Source organism: Balaenoptera physalus (genome assembly GCF_965194825.1).
Source record: "Balaenoptera physalus genome assembly, chromosome: 9".
NCBI lineage: Eukaryota > Metazoa > Chordata > Mammalia > Artiodactyla > Balaenopteridae > Balaenoptera > Balaenoptera physalus.
The window spans coordinates 92,508,363-92,529,876 of NC_138888.1; the positions used below are offsets into that span (position 1 = coordinate 92,508,363).

At 34.2% G+C, this 21,514-nt stretch overlaps 1 long non-coding RNA gene across 5 annotated transcripts in view; it reads right to left on the bottom strand.

The window, feature by feature from the left end:
- Window positions 1-21,514, bottom strand: part of LOC309666653 — a 544,378-nt gene that overhangs the window by 245,714 nt on the left and 277,150 nt on the right. For 3 of the 5 annotated variants that reach the window (XR_014267198.1, XR_014267199.1, XR_014267201.1), the window contains one exon: window positions 7,303-9,431. The exons of 1 other annotated variant lie outside the window; for it this stretch is intronic. This is a non-coding gene — a long non-coding RNA (uncharacterized lncRNA). Of the gene's footprint in view, window positions 1-7,302; window positions 9,432-16,457; window positions 16,617-21,514 lie in introns of those variants that run through there. One more of the 5 variants, XR_014267200.1, reaches the window with a different exon arrangement.

Below are 21,514 nucleotides of genomic sequence, written 5' to 3' on the forward strand. Positions count from 1 at the left end.
GAAGAACACTCTTTGACATAAATCACAGCAAGATGTTTTCTGACCCACCTCCCAGAGTAATGGAAATAAAAACAAAAATAAACAAATGGGACCTAATGAAACTTCAAAGCTTTTGCACAGCAAAGGAAACCATAAACAAGACGAAAAGACAAACCTCAGAATGGGAGAAAATATTTGCAAATGAATCAATGGACAAAGGATTAATTGCCAAAATATATAAACAGCCCATGCAGCTCAATATTAAAAAAACAAACAACCCAATCAAAAAATGGGAAGAAGACCTAAATATACATTTCTCCAAAGAAGACATACAGATGGCCAAGAAGCACATGAAAAGCTGCTCAACATCACTAATTATTAGAGAGATGCAAATCAAAGCTACAATGTGGTATCTCCTCACACCGGTTAGAATGGGCATCATCGGAAAATCTACAAACCACAAATACTGGAGAGGATGTGGAGAAAAGGGAACCCTCTTGTACTGTCGGTGGGAATGTAAATTGATACAGCCACTATGGAGAACAGTACGGAGGTTCCTTAAAAAACTAAAAATAGAATTACCAAATGACTCAGCAATCCCACTACTGGGCATATACCGAAAGAAAACCATAATTCAAAAAAAAACATGCACCCCAATGTTCATTGCAGCACTATTTACAATAGCCAGGTCATGTATGCAACCTAAATGTCCATCGACAGACAAATGGATAAAGATGTGGTACATATATCCAATGGAATATTAGTCAGCCATAAAAAGGAACGAAATGGGGTCATTTGTAGAGACGTGGATGGAACTAGAGACTGTCATACAGAGTGAAGTAAGTCAGAAAAAGAAAAACAAATATCGTACCTTAATGCATATATGTGGAATCTAGAAAAATGGTAGAGATGAACCGGTTTGCAAGGCAGAAATAGAGACAGATGTAGAAAACAAACGTATAACACCAAGAGGGGTAGGCGGGTGTGGTGGTGGTGGTGTGATGAATTGGGAGATTGGGATTGACATATATACACTAATATGTATAAAATAGATAAGTAATAAGAATGTGCTGTATGGAAAAAGTAAATAAAATAAAATTCAAGTCAAAGAAAAAGGATTAAAAACAACTTATTACATTTTTTTTTTTTTATATTTTATTTTATTTTATTTTTTTTTCACACACACACACACTGCATTTTATTTTTACAAGAGATAAATAGACTGACACCAAGCATAGTACATGGATGACCACAACAAAAGCAAAAATGATTGCAATTACCAAACATGAAACACACTCATACTATGTCATAATATTGACATTCAGTCCAGTAATCCTCCACTGTAACAGCTCCTTTACTTTGCAGTGAAAATTGATTTGTATATTCTTTGCCTCTGAGTCCTTGTGGGATTTTTTTTTTTTTTAATTCAGACAGAAAGTCACAAAAATTATACTCATCCTCTTCAGTTCACTCAGTCCCATGTAATTAATTGTTTTTTTTCATCTTGATCTTTTGTTAGCACTTTTATGAGTTCATCAGTTTTTCATCAGAGTTCTGAAAATGCTTATTCATTCAGTTCAGCAGTACAGTCAGTTACCAGAAACCTGTACTTGTCAGAGTCTTTACCATGAATTTCTTGAAGATGAAACCCTTTTATAGGAACATATTTGCAAAAGCATCAGAGTACACCCAGAACTGTCTGTAAATGACAAAAGACTTAAAAATGACCACGGTTAAAGATTTGATGAAAGTTCATAATAATGCAGTTGACAAGAAAATTAGTTATTTCTGAGATATACATTTTAAAGTAATAACTAGGATTATTACTTATAACATTATACCAGAACATATAAGATTTTTAGAAATTTCATGTAATGTCTGAAACTTTTATATTAACATATTTCCATACATATTTCCATACAAATACAAATATAAGATTTTTAGAAATTTCATGTAATGTCTGAAACATTTATATTAACATATTTCCATACATATTTCCATACAAATACAAATATAAGATTTTTAGAAATTTCATGTAATGTCTGAAACATTTATATTAACATATTTCCATACATATTTCCATACAAATACAAATATAAGATTTTTAGAAATTTCATGTAATGTCTGAAACATTTATATTAACATATTTCCATACAAATAACCCAATGAAAGTTTAGTATTAGTTGTTTTGTTTGTTTTTTTATACTGCAGGTTCTTATTAGGCATCAATTTTGTACACATCAGTGTATACATGTCAATCCCAATCGCCCAATTCAGCACACCACCATCCCCAACCCACCGCAGTTTTCCCCCCTTGGTGTCCATATGTCCATTCTCTACATCTGTGTCTCAACTTCTGCCCTGCAAACTGGCTCATCTGTACCATTTTTCTAGGTTCCATATACATGCATTAATATATGATATTTGTTTTTCTCTTTCTGACTTACTTCACTCTGTATGACAGTCTCTAGATCCATCCACGTCTCAACAAATGACTCAATTTCGTTCCTTTTTATGGCTGAGTAATATTCCATTGTATATATGTACCACATCTTCTTTATCCATTCGTCTGTTGAGGGGCATTTAGGTTGCTTCCATGACCTGGCTATTGTAAATAGTGCTGCAATGAACATTCGGGTGCATGTGTCTTTTTGAATTACGGTTTTCTCTGGGTATATGCCCAGTAGTGGGATTGCTGGGTCATATGGTAATTCTATTTTTAGTTTTTTAAGGAACCTCCATATTGTTCTCCATAGTGGCTGTATCAATTTACATTCCCACCAACAGTGCAAGAGGGTTCCCTTTTCTCCACACCCTCTCCAGCATTTGTTGTTTGTAGATTTTCTGATGATGCCCATTCTAACAGGAGTGAGGTGATACCTCATTGTAGTTTTGATTTGCATTTCTCTAATAATTAGTGATGTTGAGCATCTTTTCATGTGCTTCATGGCCATCTGTATGTCTTCTTTGGAGAAATGTCTATTTAGGTCTTCTGCCCATTTTTGGATTGGGGTGTTTGTTTCTTTGATATTGAGCTGAATGAGCTGTTTATATATTTTGGAGATTAATCCTTTGTCCGTTGATTCATTTGCAAATATTTTCTCCCATTCTGAGGGTTGTCTTTTCGTCTTGTTTATGGTCTCCTTTGCTGTGCAAAAGCTTTGAAGTTTCATTAGGTCCCACTTGTTTATTTTTGCTTTTATTTCCATTACTCTAGGAGGTGGATCAAAAAAGATCTTGCTGTGATTTATGTCAAAGAGTGTTCTTCCTATGTTTTCCTCTAAGAGTTTTATAGTGTCCAGTCTTATATTTAGGTCTCTAATCCATTTTGAGTTTATTTTTGTGTATGGTGTTAGGGAGTATTCTAATTTCATTCTTTTACATGTAGCTGTCCAGTTTTCCCAGCACCACTTATTGAAGAGACTGTCTTTTCTCCATTGTATATCTTTGCCTCCTTTGTCATAGATTAGTTGACCATAGGTGCGTGGGTTAATCTCTGGGCTTTCTATATTGTTCCATTGATCTATGTTTCTGTTTTTGTGCCAGTACCATATTGTCTTGATTACTGTAGCTTTGTAGTATAGTCTGAAGTCAGGGAGTCTGATTCCTCCAGCTCCATTTTTTTGCCTCAAGACTGCTTTGGCTATTCGGGGTCTTTTGTGTCTCCATACAAATTTTAAGATGATTTGTTCTAGCTCCGTAAAAAATGCCATTGGTAATTTGATAGGGATTGCATTGAATCTGTAGATTGCTTTGGGTAGTATACTCATTTTCACAATGTTGATTCTTCCAATCCAAGAACATGGTATATCTCTCCATCTGTTGGTATCATCTTTAATTTCTTTCATCAGTGTCTTATAGTTTTCTGCATACAGGTCTTTTGTCTCCCTAGGTAGGTTTATTCCTAGGTATTTTATTCTTTTTGTTGCAATGGTAAATGGGAGTGTTTCCATAATTTCTCTTTCAGATTTTTCATCATTAGTGTATAGGAATGCAAGAGATTTCTGTGCATTAATTTTGTATCCTGCAACTTTACCATATTCATTAATTAGCTCTAGCAGTTTTCTGGTGGCAGTTTTAGGATTCTCTATGTATAGTATTATGTCATCCGCAAACAGTGACAGTTTTACTTCCTCTTTTCCAATTTGTATTCCTTTTATTTCTTTTTCTTCTCTGATTGCCGTGGCTAGGACTTCCAGAACTATGTTGAATAATAGTGGTGAGAGTGGACATCCTTGTCTCGTTCCTGATCTTAGAGGAAATGCTTTCAGTTTTTCACCATTGAGAATGATGTTTGCTGTGGGTTTGTCATATATGGCCTTTATTATGTTGAGGTAGGTTCCCTCTATGCCCACTTTCTGGAGAGTTTTTATCAGAAATGGGTGCTGAATTTTGTCAAAAGCTTTTTCTGCATCTATTGAGATGATCATATGGTTTTTATTCTTCAATTTGTTAATATGGTGTATCACATTGATTGATTTGCGTATATTGAAGAATCCTTGCATCCCTGGGATAAATCCCACTTGATCGTGGTGTATGATCCTTTTAATGTGTTGTTGGATTCTGTTTGCTAGTATTTTGTGGAGGATTTTTGCATCTATGTTCATCAGTGATATTGGTCTGTAATTTTCTTTTTTTGTAGTGTCTTTGTCTGGTTTTGGTATCAGGGTGATGGTGGCCTCATAGAATGAGTTAGGGAGTGTTCCTTCCTCCGCAATTTTTTGGAAGAGTTTGAGAAGGATGGGTGTTAGCTCTTCTCTAAATGTTTGATAGAATTCACCTGTGAAGCCATCTGGTCCTGGACTTTTGTTTGTTGGAAGATTTTTAATCACAGTTTCAATTTCATTACTTGTGATTGGTCTGTTCATATTTTCTGTTTCTTCCTGATTCAGTCATGGAAGGTTATACCTTTCTAAGAATTTGTCCATTTCTTCCAGGTTGTCCATTTTATTGGCATAAAGTTGCTTATAGTAGTCTCTTAGGATGTTTTGTATTTCTGCAGTGTCTGTTGTAACTTCTCCTTTTTCATTTCTGATTTTATTGATTTGAGTCCTCTCCCTCTTTTTCTTGATGAGTCTGGCTAATGGCTTATCAATTTTGTTTATCTTCTCAAAGAACCAACTTTTAGTTTTATTGATCTTTGCTATTGTTTTCTTTGTTTCTATTTCATTTATTTCTGCTCTGATCTTTATGATTTCTTTCCTTCTGCTAACTTTGGGTTTTGTTTGTTCTTCTTTCTCTAGTTTCTTTAGGTGTAAGGTTAGATTGTTTACTTGAGATTTTTCTTGTTTCTTTAGGTAGGCTTGTATAGCTATAAACTTCCCTCTTAGAACTGCTTTTGCTGCATCCCATAGGTTTTGGGTCGTCGTGTTTTCATTGTCATTTGTCTCTAGGTATTTTTTTATTTCCTCTGTGATTTCTTCAGTGATCTCTTGGTTATTTAGTAACGTATTGTTTAGCCTCCATGTGTTTGTCTTTTTTACGTTTTTTCCCCTGTAATTCATTTCTAATCTCATAGCGTTGTGGTCAGAAAAGATGCTTGGTATGATTTCAATTTTCTTAAATTTACTGAGGCTTGATTTGTGACCCAAGATGTGATCTATCCTGGAGAATGTTCCGTGCGCACTTGAGAAGAACGTGTAATCTGCTGTTTTTGGATGGAATGTCCTATATATATCAATTAAATCTATCTGGTCTATTGTGTCATTTAAAGCTTCTGTTTCCTTATTTATTTTCATTTTGGATGATCTGTCCATTGGTGTAAGTGAAGTGTTAAAGTCCCCCACTATTATTGTGTTACTGTCGATTTCCTCTTTTATAGCTGTTAGCAGTTGCCTTATGTATTGAGGTGCTCCTATGTTGGGTGCATATATATTTATAATTGTTATATCTTCTTCTTGGATTGATCCGTTGATCATTATGTAGTGTCCTTCCTTGTCTCTTGTAACATTCTTTATTTTAAAGTCTATTTTATCTGATATGAGTATAGCTACTCCAGCTTTCTTTTGATTTCCATTTGCATGGAATATCTTTTTCCATCCCCTAACTTTCAGTCTGTATGTGTCCCTAGGTGTAAAGTGGGTCTCTTGTAGACAGCATATATATGGGTCTTGTTTTTGTATCCATTCAGCCAGTCTATGTCTTTTGGTTGGGGCGTTTAATCCATTCACGTTTAAGGTAATTATCGATATGTATGTTCCTATGACCATTTTCTTAATTGTTTTGGGTTTGTTTTTGTAGGTCCTTTTCTTCTCTTGTGTTTCCCACTTAGAGAAGTTCCTTTAGCATTTGTTGTAGAGCTGGTTTGGTGGTGCTGAATTCTCTTAGCTTTTGCTTGTCTGTAAAGCTTTTGATTTCTCCATCAAATCTAAATGAGATCCTTGCCGGGTAGAGTAATCTTGGTTGTAGGTTCTTCCCTTTCATCACTTTAAGTATATCATGCCACTCCCTTCTGGCTTGTAGAGTTTCTGCTGAGAAATCAGCTGTTAACCTTATGGGAGTTCCCTTGTATGTTATTTGTCGTTTTTCCCTTGCTGCTTTCAATAATTTTTCTTTGTCTTTAATTTTTGCCACTTTGATTACTATGTGTCTCGGCGTGTGTCTCCTTGGGTTTATTCTGTATGGGACTCTCTGCGCTTCGTGGACTTGGGTGGCTATTTCCTTTCCCATGTTAGGGAAGTTTTCGACTATAATCTCTTCAAATATTTTCTCTGGTCCTTTCTCTCTCTCTTCTCCTTCTGGGACCCCTATAATGCGAATGTTGTTGCGTTTAATGTTGTCCCAGAGGTCTCTTAGGCTGTCTTCATTTCTTTTCATTCTTTTTTCTTTAGTCTGTTCCGTAGCAGTGAATTCCACCATTCTGTCTTCCAGGTCACTTATCCGTTCTTCTGCCTCAGTTATTCTGCTATTGATTCCTTCTAGTGTAGTTTTCATTTCAGTTATTGTATTGGTCATCTCTGTTTGTTTGTTCTTTAATTCTTCTAGGTCTTTGTTAATCATTTCTTGCATCTTCTCAATCTTTGCCTCCATTCTTATTCCGAGGTCCTGGATCATCTTCACTATCATTATTCTGAATTCTTTCTCTGGAAGGTTGCCTATCTCCACTTCATTTAGTTGTTTTTCTGGGGTTTTTTCTTGTTCCTTCATCTGGTACATAGCCCTCTGCCTTTTCATCTTCTCTATCTTTCTGTAACTGTGGTTTTTGGTCCACAGGCTGCAGGATTGTAGTTTTTCTTGCTTCTGTTGTCTGCCCTCTGGTGGTTGAGGCTATCTAAGAGGCTTGATGGGAGGCTCTGGTGGTGGGTAGAGCTGACTGTTCAACTTATTACATTTTGAGAGTTAAAAATCAAATGGGGTATCTCTGTCTAAAATTAGCTTGATGTACATTATTTTCAAGTAAAATCCATAAAGATATACTTTCTATTTTTAATGTTATTATGGCTTTACTTAACATTTTTATCACATTACATAGCTAGAAGTTACTTATGTAAAGAAGAAAGAGCATATTAATATATCAGAAGTATATAACTAAAATACTGTTGATTTTTCTGTTAAATTTTCTGAATTGTGTTTCAAATATAAGGCAAATAGTTTGGTATTTAAAAAGCAGATTTTAATAATAGATTTTATCTTTAAACATACTGCTCTTAAGTTATACTAGAACCAAACTTAACATAGCTTTATCTTAGATTTTCTCCTAATTAGATAGTTGTATGTTAAAAATGACAGTGAGCAGTTAATTTTAAAATATCTGCAGCAATTTTTCCTAATCACTCACTTTTCAGGAAAGTTTTTCATCAAGTTCTGTTTCATTTGCATTTACATTATCAATCAAAATTTTCTAGTTTCTCTTTAAATTTTCCCACTGTTATTGACATTAGCCCTATTGTCTCAGTATAAAATTATAAGCTGAAATGATATCATTTGGGATATATTCCAGAAAATTAACACTGTTGTTTGCCATTGATAGGTTTCTGGGGAGTCCCAGTATATAGCATTTCCATTTTCTCCGCTCAAGTTCTAAACCAACTGGGAAATAAGAAAATCGAGTAAAGCACCTGGGGCCAGAGTATCGCCAATCATTAAGGTGATATTGGAGAATGAGACTTATTTCCAAGGACAAACGGATTTCCTAATCCCAAGCACCAGAATTAATCCAACTTACTCTCAACCATGGCAGTGTTGGCAGAATTATAGTAATAATAGTACAGAGAAGGCTGCCCCTGGAGACGATGTCCAGGTTACAGAATAAAGGGAAAGGAAAGGGCTGAGCTATACGTGACCAGTTAATATTCCCAAACTCAGCAACCAGTTTGTCCTTCCACCCCATCTTTTTGCCCTCAACTCCCTGTCCCAGGGAAAGGGGGCCTGAAGATGGAGGGAAGCCAGGATTGTTTTGCTAATAGCTCTCCCTTCAGTGAGAGGAAACATCAGAAGAAGAGAAATCACTGCTTCAGCTTTGCACAATATATTTTAAAATTTGAAATTCTAAATTATGAGCAGTTAAAAAAGTAAACAAACCAATAACCTATATCTGGTAAGCCACAGAAAACATGAGGAACTACTTGGAAAAGTGAAAGATGACAAGGAATTTCAAAGTTAATAATTGTGGTGTAACAGTAAATAGAAGTATAAGCTAAGAAAAGTTAAATTTTTTCTTTTTTTATAATGGCTGTACATACAAACACAGGGGCAAGGCTGGTATATTTGACAGATAAAACACCTCATTTTTAAAGAGCTCCATCTTCTATACAACAAAATTATTTTCAGTAACAAATCCTAATATGAAATCAATAATAACAATGGGAAGAAAATAAATGCAGAATTTAAAATTTTATTTTTACTTAACTTTGTATATCTATATTTATCTATCTATATCACGTATATGCATGCATCTTCTATATAAACATAATATCATTCCAGTAAAAAAAGTAAAACCAAATATTATAGTAAAAAAGGATTAGATAAATACTTTTTAATTAGATTAATGTATTTTTGACAAAGTAGGAAAAAAATCTTATACCTACATACTGAGCTGTCACAGTAATAAATAATAACAATATTGTGATTATCAATGACTTCATGAATATGGATTTTGTTTACATATTCATGTTCAAAAGGCAATATAGCCAGATTTTTGTCAATCTATCTTCACTCATAGCTGATTGAAAAAACTTGTTTATTAATGTTCATTTAATTAATTTATGAAGCACCAAATATGCAAATAGGTTAGAAAGGTGTTTAAAAATAAGTTGGGTAGAAGTTAATGAAAACCTCATTTTACACTGAATTTCAGAATTTGCAATATTATTGAAGGTCTTATTTCATCAGGATTGATTGTAGCAGCTTTCAAATGCCTTCGCACTTGAAAAAATTTCACTAAAATGTCTTCACCAGAAAAATTCATCATAAATCTTGATTACATTCTGTAAAAACTTCCAAATTTTTTCTTCCTGAAAAAATCAGAGGAAAAGATTAAATGAGGACAAACACTGACATTATTTGGTCCACCTTTTTAGAAAAAAACATTCAATTTTTGGTAAAAACAATGACTACATTCAACTTAGTCATCTTCATTTCTTCTGGCAATGTAAGAGCATCTTTTATCATTTCTAATGATTTTCTTTAACATTTGTGTCCTTTTTCTCTGTAAATACCAATTTCCTTATATTTTATTCTTGCATGGCTAATATTCTTCAGAGATTTTGTCCATCACTAATCATTGGGGAATAATAATTTTAGATTTTGTATTTCACTCTTCAAGGCTAATTGTTTGCAAATATTTTTGTGGTTACAGAAAATGTCAAAATTTAAATAACTGTAGTTCTGTTTCTTAGTATTTACAATTAGTGTGCTATTATTGTTTATTTCAAATGTTTAAACATAAGCATATGTAGTACCACAGAACTGGAGGTACTGACAGGACGCAAAAGTAGTTCAAATGGTTCCGAACCATTATAAACTTACTCTGGAACCTAAAGCAAGCTTGGGTGTTAGGGGCCTTCTTTATAATTTCTTCCCAAAGGAACAATGCTATTAAAATATAAATAATTAAAATGTGCTAATTTCAATCTTATAGATCTGAAGTTGTTTATTTATTTATTTATTTTTAAACATCTTTATTGGAGTATAATTGCTTTACAATGGTGCGTTAGTTTCTGCTTTATAACAAAGTGAATCAGTTATACATATACATATGTTCCCATATCTCTCCCCTCTTGGGTCTCCCTCCCTCCTACCCTCCCTATCCCACCTCTCTAGGTGGTCACAAAGCACCGAGCTGATCTCCCTGTGAAGTTTTTATATATTACATATGTAAAAATAAGACATTAACCACAGCAATTGTTTAAAATAAGGATTAACAAACTGTTTCTTTAAAGAGCCAGATAGCAAAAATTTTAGGCTTTTTGCAGGTCAAAAGCAAAACTGAAAGTAATTTGTAGGTAGTTGTATAACAAGAGAAAATTTTTTTCACAATTTTTTGTCAACCACTTAAAAATGTATTTATATTATGTTATATTCTGGATGTGGCCCATAGACCATAGTTTGCCAACCCCTCCCTGTTTAGAGCTTAGGCAAACAAAAAATTGAGAGTGATGAATATTTTAAGCATTGACATTGTTTAGAATGTCAGGGCAATGTAATTTTTTAAAATATAGAGTCAGTTTTATTTTTGTTAATTATTGACAGAAAATGCAATCCCTGTTATTGTTTGCAATTAAACAACTTCTATTGGGCTACCATTGGATATCAGTAAGAGGGCAATGGAAACTGGCTTTCTAAAAATATTTAGCCCATAGAATATGATCTCTCTCTCTCTCTCTCTCTCTCTCTCTCGCTCTCTCGCTCTCCCTCTGGCTCTTACTTTCTGTCTCTTGGTGGGTCATTGTTTTGTTTTGTTTTCATTATCAGAGTACATAGTAAACTACTAATAAAAGATGCAAAGCACATTGAAAAGGTCAGAAAAAACCACAGCTTAATAAATGATGGCTTTATTTATTTATTTATTTTGCCTCTTAGTTAACATTCTCTGAGTTTAGTAGAAAAATCCTTATGCTGTACTTGAATTCAATAAACTCAGAATGTGGGTTCATCTCACCCTGAATAATCCACATCACTACACAAAAAGAAAGGAGGCAGAATATTCAGTTGTTATAGATAGCCTACTTTTAGTAAATAATCTCTTTAAATTGTTTTAATATAGGATTTAATATGTGCTAAATCTGTTAGCCAAATGATAGTTTTTTGCCTATTATTTTTGGCAAGTTTCTCCTCTGAGCCTATAAAAATCGTTAATTATCCATTGTTAACAAATTTTCCTCATTGCAATTCAGGAATAATTCAAACACTGTGTGAATATGTTCAGTAGAGACTTTAAGAAACAGCTTCCTATATGAAACTCAAGTTTGAAGTAGTAACAAAGGGAAAACGTGAAGGTGTTTAGATGCCTCATGGGAGAGTATTCTCAGGACATAGATATATTAATAAATCAACTGTTTGTCAAATTACGTGTATATTAATCAAAACCAGAGTTGAGTCTTAAGACACCTGAAAAGCATTTCACGATTAAACTTTTTTTTAAATTAACCTGTTTCATGTTTTAAATAGATGATTCAAGTCATAAAAAAAATAATTCTAAGAGTTTAGGATTTTTTTGAAAATATAACAAAGATTAAGAACCTAAGGGAATTGATCTCTGGTCTTTTGCCTCAGCTGGAAATAATGCTAAACCAGGGGTGAAAAGCAAGCCACATTCACTCACCACTTGGTTTTGGAAATAAAAATTGGGGAAACTCAAGCATACCCATTCATTTACACATTGTCTCTGGCTGCTTTTAAGCTACCACAGCAAAGATGAGTTTTTGTAACACAGGTTGTATGGCCAAAAAATCTAAAATATTTACTACCTGGCCCTTTACAGGAAAAGTTTGCTAACCACTGGCCTATACTAACAAATTCAATTTTTGAAAAAAGAAATAAATACTACACGGACATCAAAAGTGAAGTGGGTTAAGTTACTTTACAAATTGTCATCTTTGTACTATAAGCATACGACATTCCTGACACACGTATTAACTACCAACATGATATTTGTGTCCTAATGGGGAAAAGAAACTGGAGTCTCTGAATCCATATGCAGGTTGGGGTCCCCCTTTTAGATCCCAACTATTCTGTTCTCTTCCAAGAATCAACTTTTCCGATCAAAAAATAATCAGTACCTTAAATCCAACTCTCCATTCTACATAGCTCCTTCTCAGTAAAAGCAGAGATGGTTACACCACTGTTTTAAGGTTTTCCAGTTTATAAGATGTTGGAAATTTCCTAAATCTGAAGCTCCCTCTCTGTGGTGAATCATAATAATAATATGCTCTGAATAATGTGTTTGCTGTAGTATAGCAATGTGGTAGCCTGGATCTAAACTGTTCCAAAGAGTTGAGAAAATATAGCCTAAGTCTGAGAGTACCCAGAGGAACAGATACGTTAGCTGCAGCTGTCTTGAAAGCAACTGAGAGATATAATTTTGGTTTTTATAAGGTAAGTAAATATGACTAATAAACTTGAGGCTCTTGCATAAGATTCTACTTTACAGTCACAAGCACCCTGGTGAGGTACTAAGAGGTGAAATCCTGCCAAACTCGTTGGATATTAACAAACGTTACTCATAACACAATTTTGCTATTTAGATCTCTTCTGGATCACACTAAAAAGACATTTCCCCCTGGATGAGAATTCAGATGAGATTTGTTTTCATCCATGTGTGGGACTGGATTCAGCTCAGGAAATAAAGTGACGAGGTTAAGATGCAGATTGCTTGTCTGGCTTTGGATTTCATGGCTAGAAAAAGATAGCAAATAACTGGAAAGCAAGGAGCGACTAAAGTAATGCCTTAGTTGGTGCCAAAGTTTACTGGGTCTAATAAATCAGAAACAATAACAAGGTGACACCAAGGGAGAATATCACCTACTTTATTGGGTGTGGGTGGAAGTCATATTAATTTTTAGCTGGCACTGGAAAATAACATAAATTAATATTATCTTTAAAGGTATAACAGAAGAATTGTGAATGGGTAAACTGAATTTTCTTTATTTACGTATGTTACTAATTGCCTATCAATTTAAGGCAGTGAATAAAAAGGTACTGGGCTTCAATAATCACCTGCTCCTCTAAGCTCAATTTGGACTGTGTTCTCTTCTATCTCAACTTCTTTTTCCTTCCTCTGTTATTTAGTTTTAAGAGAAGATTCATGAAAGATGAGCTGTGAAGGTTGACAGAGCTATTATCATATAATGCATATTCATATTGTAATTATTAATGAAATAAATTTTGCTGTTTATATTTTATCTCTCATGAATTTACACTGACATTATAATGCAGCCATCCCTCAGTGGGGGTTGGTTCCAGAATCCACCACGATACCAAAATCCATGGATGCTCAAGTCCCATTATCTGAATCTGAAGATTCTGCATTCACAAATTCAACCAAACATAGTACATGGTCTGAGGTTTGTTGAATCTGCAGTTGCAGAACCCATATATGAGCTGGATCTGGAAGATGAGTAGGACTTTGCAGGTGAAGATACCACTTTATTACAATCATATTATATTAAAATAGCACAAATAAGTCACCAACTTTTTTTTAATTGAAGTATAGTTGACTTACAATGTTGTGTTAGTTTCAGGTGTACAGCACAGTGATTCAGTTATACGTATCAAAATCTATAAATTCTTTTTCAGATTATTTTCCATTATAGGTTATTACAAAATATTGAGTATAGTTCTCTATAGAGTAGGTCCTTGTTGGCGTCATCAACTTGTCTTTTGGCCTAAAGTTGTAAGATCTATATTCACCCATGGCAACACCAAGGGTAGACAAAAAGTTAAAGTAGCCACCATCTGTTTGACTGGCATGAAAGGGTAGGGTGACAGAGAATGAGGCAACACAAAGGCTTTTACCTCGTTGCCTCTGTCTCTCTCTTCCATCTCATTTTTTCTGATTCACTTTTCTTACAGGAATACAGGCTTCTCAACCTCCCAGCACTTCTAGATGTTTACTGTGGCCTGGACCAGCAATAGTAACCTATCCTTCCACCAGTCCATGGTGTTTCAATCCCAACTGGCTTTGAACAGGAATGAAGAAACCTAACTCATTTTCTTGGCCCTGTAAGCAATTAAACTTTGTTTCTTCTTCTTAAATAAAGGATGGGGGAAGGGGCTTATTAACTGCCCTCTCAGTTTCCTTCCAGTTCTAACTTGCTGTGATTGCCTGTTTCAGAAAAGGGATGGGGAAAAGATTAAAAAACACATTTTGTTATCATTCTGTAAATTATCTGTATTTACTCTCACCATCGTATGATAGTTTCTAATAAAAATGGAAATTATTAAGACTCTACCATGACATTTAAGAAAAGCTACATAAAGTTGAAGCACAGATTTCCACCAGTATCAAAGCACAGGTAAATAATGAGGTGAATTAAAATCATACAGCCTCTATTTCTAAAAATAATTTACTTTTATTTTCCTAGTCACTGCATATTATTTTTTCCAACTTCAAAAAAAAGTATAGGCAACATATTAGTTCTGCAAAATATACCTTCTGAATAATATGCGGATTCCCAGAGTGAAGTCTAGCAATAACTGAAAGCTTAATGAGCTCTCTATTAAGACATATAATTTAGTTGATGAAAGTAATAATTAAAAATTATAAAACTATCTGAAGAGTTGCTGTTATAATAACATAGTTTTTACCTGCCACCATACAGTCTATAAAGTGCCTCTCGATTTTATTTCCTTACATTAAAATACAAAAGTTACTAACTCAATATTTCATTTTTATATACAAATATAAGAAAAGTTTTTTCTAGCAGTATGCTTGAAATTATCTTTACTGATTTGCAAGCTGTTATTCACATTTTAATGCCATGAATTTTAAACCAAAGACAGATTTTTCCTTATTTCTCATTAACTACAACTGCTTTCTTTAACATAGTCAACACAGGAGTGATGTCATCCCAATGCTAGCCCCCCCTCGTTGAAGATGAACTAGCTACTATCCATAGACAAGACACCAGTGTGAAAAACCCATAACTTGAAGGTAATGCTAAAGCACCCTCCTGGACATCAGAGACCAAGAAGGACCCCATAGGAAGGGTAAGAGGAGTGGCTACACTTTGACCGTATCACCCCTCCTCCAGGCTGACACAGCTGCTGCACCAAAAGGTCTCCCTAGGCCTACAGTTTCTCCAGGATAAAAACAGACACACAAACAAAAAGCCAAGGTGGACGTCCAGCTTCCTCAGCATAGTGAGATTCTTTGTAGGAGTCCTACTCTGGGTCTCATATCAGAGGGTCACTAGGAGAACCTTCAGAATTAGCTTATGGGGGTCAGACACAGAGAAGGGAGTTGGGGTGCAGATGGATGCCCAATTTGACCAGAAAAAGAACAAATAGGTCAAAGTTAGCAGAGCAAAGGAAATAAAGATATGAGCAGAAATAAATAAAACAGAGAATAGAAAAATAATGGAAGATATTAACAAAACTAAGAGTTGGTTCTTTGAAAAAATTTTAGAAATTGACAAACTTTTACCTAGACTAACCAAGAAAAAAAAAGACTCAAATAAGATTGTAAATGAAAGACTAGAAATTACAAACAATACCACATAAACACAAAAAATCATGAGAATACTATGAACATTTATACACCAACAAATTGGACAAGCTAGAAGAAATGAATAAATTCCTAGAAACACACATCCTACCAAGACTAAATCATGAAAGGTGGAAGAGGTGTGAACCCGAGACAGTTTTTTCATAATCATGTTACAAAGCCGTATAATGGAAAGAGCATTAAATTTAGAGACAGGTTTTGTTTTGTTTTGTTTTGTTTTTGGTGGGGGAGGTCTATTTTAGTTTAATATTGCATCCAAGAACTGGAAATATCTATTACATTATTTGAAATTTAGTTTTACTTATAAAAAATGGAGATAATATCTATTTTACAGGCTTGCTGTGAAGAGTAAATGAAATGATATTAAAGCAACTTGAAAATAAATATGATAAAAATGACATAATTTAGGTCTTATATTCCATTAATTTCTCAAAAGTAGTTACTCATTTCCAAGAATACAAGATAAAAAGGCAGTTCATCTAAATAAAGAAAATAATAATAAACAGGCTAGCCCAGATTTCTTCATAGCAACATACAATGCCAAAAGACAAGTAGGAATGCCTATGAGTGAAAAAAATTATGACTCAAGATATTACAAGTAACCACTATGGCCATTAGTCATAAAAGCAATGAATAGATACAGACATACATTGAAGATATTGTCGGTTTGGTCCCAGGCCACTAAAAATGGTGCATACTGCAATAAAGTGAGTCTCACAAATTTTCTGGTTTCCCAATGCATATAAAAATTATGTTTACACTGTAATGTAGTCTATATGTGTGTAATAGGATTATGTCAGAAAAATATACATACCTTAATTTAAAAATACTTTATTGATGTAAAATGCTAACCATCATCTGAGCCTTTAGCAAGTGATAGTCTTTTTGCTGGTGGAGGGTCTTGTCTCAATACCAATTCCTGCTGACTGATCAGGGTGGTGTTTGCTGAAGTTGGGGGTGACTGTGACAAATTCTTAAAGTAAAAGAGCAATATTCTTAAATGCTAAGTAACTTGGAAAATTCAATATCTAAGAATGTGTCTTTTTTAAAAGTGCCATCCAATCAATTATCAAGGTAATTAAGAGTCAAAGGTAAAAAAAAAAAGAGTCAAAGGTAAATAATTGTGAGGGAAATGTCATTATACAATGACGGGATAAATCATTGAACAGTTTGAACATGCAAGTATGGGAATTACAATTATAAAAAGAATGTAAATGTTTAATATCTTAACAATGCAACACTGTCAATATAAATTTAAAAATCAAGTTATGAGGGATATAACTTTGTGGTCGTTTTATTTTATATCAGTTCAGTAAAAAATTCAAATATGGTGTTTAAAAAACATAATGATTTAAACTTGTTAATAGTTTTCATTGACTTTTTCTAACCCTACAAGTATGTTTTTAAAAATAATAAGTATTTTAGAGAGAAAATATTTATAAGAAGATCAATATTTCCTTGAATTTTACTCTGGGTTTTTCCTTCTGTAAAACTAAACTTAACATATTTTCTTTTAAAATATCAAGATTAAATATGATTTCATTTTTATGCATTTTTTATTAAAAAACATATTTCTACCTTAGCATATTTTCTCATAAAGTCTGCAAACTAATTCCTCACTTTTTCAGCTCCATTTCCACTTAGGAATGGAACTGTAACATATTTTGGTCCATGAGCCACAAGTAGAAACCTGCTGGAGGTGAGATTTGCCTGGATAAATACTTGCTTTTATGATAATAAACAAGAAGCACATCTCTGGCCAGCACTCCCATTTGTTCATGCCTTGAATAAAGGCCTGGATGTAAAGTAGCCATTTTACCACCATGAGGCAAAAAAGGACATAGTAATAATAACACAGAGAAAAGATATAGTTTTTATTTCATCACTGAATCTCTATACCATCTCTAACTTCTTGTCATGTGGGGCTTATTTACCTAAACCATTATTGATTTAGTTTTCAGTGATTTGCAGTTGAAAGCAATATTAATTGAATCATTTTCCATCCATATAAAAAAATATGTGTGAACACACAGAGAAAAATGTAGTATGATGTACTATTAATTATACATTGTATTGAGCTAATGAAATTCTGACTGTATTTTTCCCTTATTGTACTTTGATGAATTGTTTGTTTGTTTTCAAAATGAGAATATATCAATTTTTTAAAACATATTTGTTGGAGTATAACTGCTTTACAAAGTTGTGTTAGTTTCTGCTGTATAACAAAGTGAATCAGTTATATGTATACATATATCCCCATATCCCCCCATCTTGTGCCTCCCTCCCACCCTCCCTATCCACCTCTCTAGGTGGTCACAAAGCAACGAACTGATCTCCCTGTGCTATGCAGCACCTTCCCACTAGCTATTTTACAGTTGGTAGTGTACATATGTCAATGCTACCCTTTCACTTCGTCTCAGGTTACACTTACCCTTCCCCGTGTCCTCAAGTCCATTCTCTACCTCTGCATCTTTATGCCTGTCCTGCCCCTAGGTTGATCAGAACCATTATTTTGTTTTTAGATTCCATATATATTTGTTAGCATACGGCATTTGTTTTTCTCTTTCTGACTTACTTCACTCTATGCCAGACTCTAGGTCCATCCACCTCACTACAAATAACTCAATTTCATTTCTTTTTATGGCTGAGTAATATTCCATTGTATATATGTGCCACATCTTCTTTATCCCTTCATCTGTCAATGGACACTTAGGATGCTTCCATTTCCTGGCTACTGTAATTAGTGCTACAATGAACATTGTGGTACATGTCTCTTTTTGAATTATGGTTTTCTCAGGGTATATGCCCAGTAGTGGGATTGCTGGATCATATGGTAATTCTATTTTCAGTTTTTTAAGAACCTCTATACTGTTCTCCATAGTGGGTTTATCAATCTACATTCCCACCAACAGTGCAAGAGGGTTCCCTTTTCTCCACACCCTCTCCAGCATTTCTGGTTTGTAGATTTTCTGATAATACCCATTCTAACTGGTGTGAAGTGATACCTCACTGTGGTTTTGATTTGCATTTCTCTAATGATTAGTGATGTTGAGCATACTTTCATGTATTTGTTGGCAATCTGTATATCTTCTTTGGAGAAATGTCTATTTAGGTCTTCCACCTATTCTTGGATTGGGTTGTTTGTTTATTTGATATTGAGCTGCATGAGCTGCTTGTATATTTTGGAGATTAATCCTTTGTCAGTTGCTTCATTTGCAAATATTTTCTCCCATTCTGAGGGTTGTATTTTCGTCTTATTTATGGTTTCCTTTGCTGTGCAAAATCTTTTAAGTTCATTAGGTCCGATTTGATTTTTGTTTTTATTTCCATTTCTCTAGGAGTTGTGTCAAAAAGGATCTTGCTGTGATTTACGTCATAGAGTGTTCTGCCTAAGTTTTCCTCTAAGAGTTTTACAGTGTCTGGCCTTACATTTAGGTGTTTAATCCATTTTGAGTTTATTTTTGTGTGTGGTATTAGGAAGTGTTCTAATTTCATTCTTTTACACGTAGCTGCCCAGTTTTCCCAGCACCACTTATTGAAGAGGCTGTCTTTTCTCCATTGTATATTCTTGCCTCCTTTGTCAAGATAAGGTGAGCATATGTGCATGGGTTTATCTCTGGGCTTTCTATGCTGTTCCATTGATCTCTGCTTCTGCTTTTGTGCCAGTACCATACTGTCTTGATTACTGTAGCTTTGTAGTATAGCCTGTAGTCAGGGAACCTGATTCCTCCAGCTCCATTTTTCTTTCACAAGATTGCTTTGGCTATTCGGGGTCTTTTGTGTTTCCATACAAATTGTAAAATTTTTTGTTCTTGTTTTGTGAAAAATGCCTTTGGTAGCTTGATAGGGATTGCACTGAATCTGTAGATTGCTTTGGGTACTATAGCCATTTTCACAATGTTGGTTCTTCCAATCCAAGAACATGGTATATATCACCATCTGTTTGTATTGTCTTTAATTTCTATCATCAGTGTCTTATAGTTTTCTGCATACAGGATTTTGTCTTCTTAGGAAGGTTTATCCCTAGGTATTTTATTCTTTTTGTTGCAATGGTAAATGGGATTGTTTCCTTAATTTCTCTTTCAGATTTTTCGTTGTTAGTGTGTAGGAATACCAGAGATTTCTGTGCATTACTTTTGTATCCTGCTACTTTACCAAATTCATTGATTAGCTCTAGTAGTTTTCTGTTGACACCTTTAGGACTATCTATGTATAGTATCATGTCATCTGCAAATAGTCAGAGTTTTACTTTTTCTTTCCCATTTTGGATTCCTTTATTTCTTTTTCTTCTCTGTTGTGGCTAAAACTTTCAAAACTATGTTGAATAATAGCAGTGAGAGTGGGCAGCTTTATCTTGTTCCTGATCTTAGTGGAGATGGTTTCAGTTTTTCATCATTGAGAACGATGTGGGCTCTGGGTTTGTCATATATGGCCTTTATTATGTTGAGGTAGGTTCCTTCTATGCCTACTTTCTGGAGAGTTTTATCATAATTGGTTGTTGAATTTTGTCAAAGGGTTTTTCTGCATCTACTGAGATGATCACATGGTTTTAAACCTTCAGTTTCTTAATATGGTGTATCACATTGATTGATTGTGTATATTGAAGAATCCTTGCACTCCTGGGATAAACCCCACTTGATCATGGTGTATGATCCTTTTAATGTGTTGTTGGATTCTGTTTGCTAGTATTTTGTTGAAGATTTTTGCATCTATTTTCGTCAGTGATATTGGCCTGTAGTTTTCTTTTTGGGCGACATCTTTGTCTGGTTTTGGTATCAGGATGATGGTGGCTTGTAGAATGGGTTTGGGAGTGTTCCTCCCTCTGCTATATTTTGGAAGAGTTTGAGAAGGATAGGTGTTAGCTCTTCTCCAAATGTTTGATAGAATTCACCTGTATAGACATCTGGTCCTGGGCTTTTGTTTGTTGGAAGATTTTTAATCACAGTTTCAATTTCAGTTCTTGCGATTGGTCTGTTCATATTTTCTATTTCTTGCTGGTTCAGTCTTAGAAGGTTGTACTTTTCTAAGAATTTGTACACTTCTTCCAGGTTGTCCATTTTATTGGCATAGAGTTGCTTGTAGTAGTCTCTCATGATCCTTTGTATTTCTGCAGTGTCAGTTGTTACTTCTCCTTTTTCATTTCTAATTCTGTTGATATGAGCCTTCTCTATTTTTTTCTTGAGTCTGGCTAATGGTTTATCAATTTTGTTTATCTTCTCAAAGAACCAGCTTTTAGTTTCATTGAACTTTGTTATTGTTTTCTTCATTTCTTGTTCTTTTATTTCTGATCTGATCTTTATGATTTCTTTCATTCTATTAACTTTGGGTTTCTTTTGTTCTTCTTTCTCTAATTGCTTTAGGTGTTAGGTTAGGTTGTTTATTTGAGATTTTTCCTGTTTGTTGAGGTAGGCTTTTACTATAAACTTCCGTCTTAGAACTGCTTTTGCTGCATCCCATAGGTTTTGGGTCATCGTGTTTTCATTGTCACTTGTTTCTAGGTATTTTGTTTCTAGGATGGAATGTCCTAAAAATATCAATTAAATGTTTCTGGTCTATTGTGTCATTTAAAGCATGTGTTTCTTTATTAATTTTCTGTTGGGGTGATCTGTCCATTGGTGTAAGTGAGGTGTTTAAAGTCCCCCACTATTATTGTGTTACTGTCGATTTCCTCTTTTAGAGCTGTTAGCATTTGCCTTAGGTATTGTGTGTTCCTATGTTGGGTGCATAAATATTTACAATTGATATATCTTCTTGGATTGATCCCTTGATTATTATGTAGTGTCCTTCCTTGTCTCTTGTAACATTCTTTATTTTAAAGTCTATTTTATCTGATATGAGTATTGCTACTCCAGCTTTCTTTTGATTTCCGTT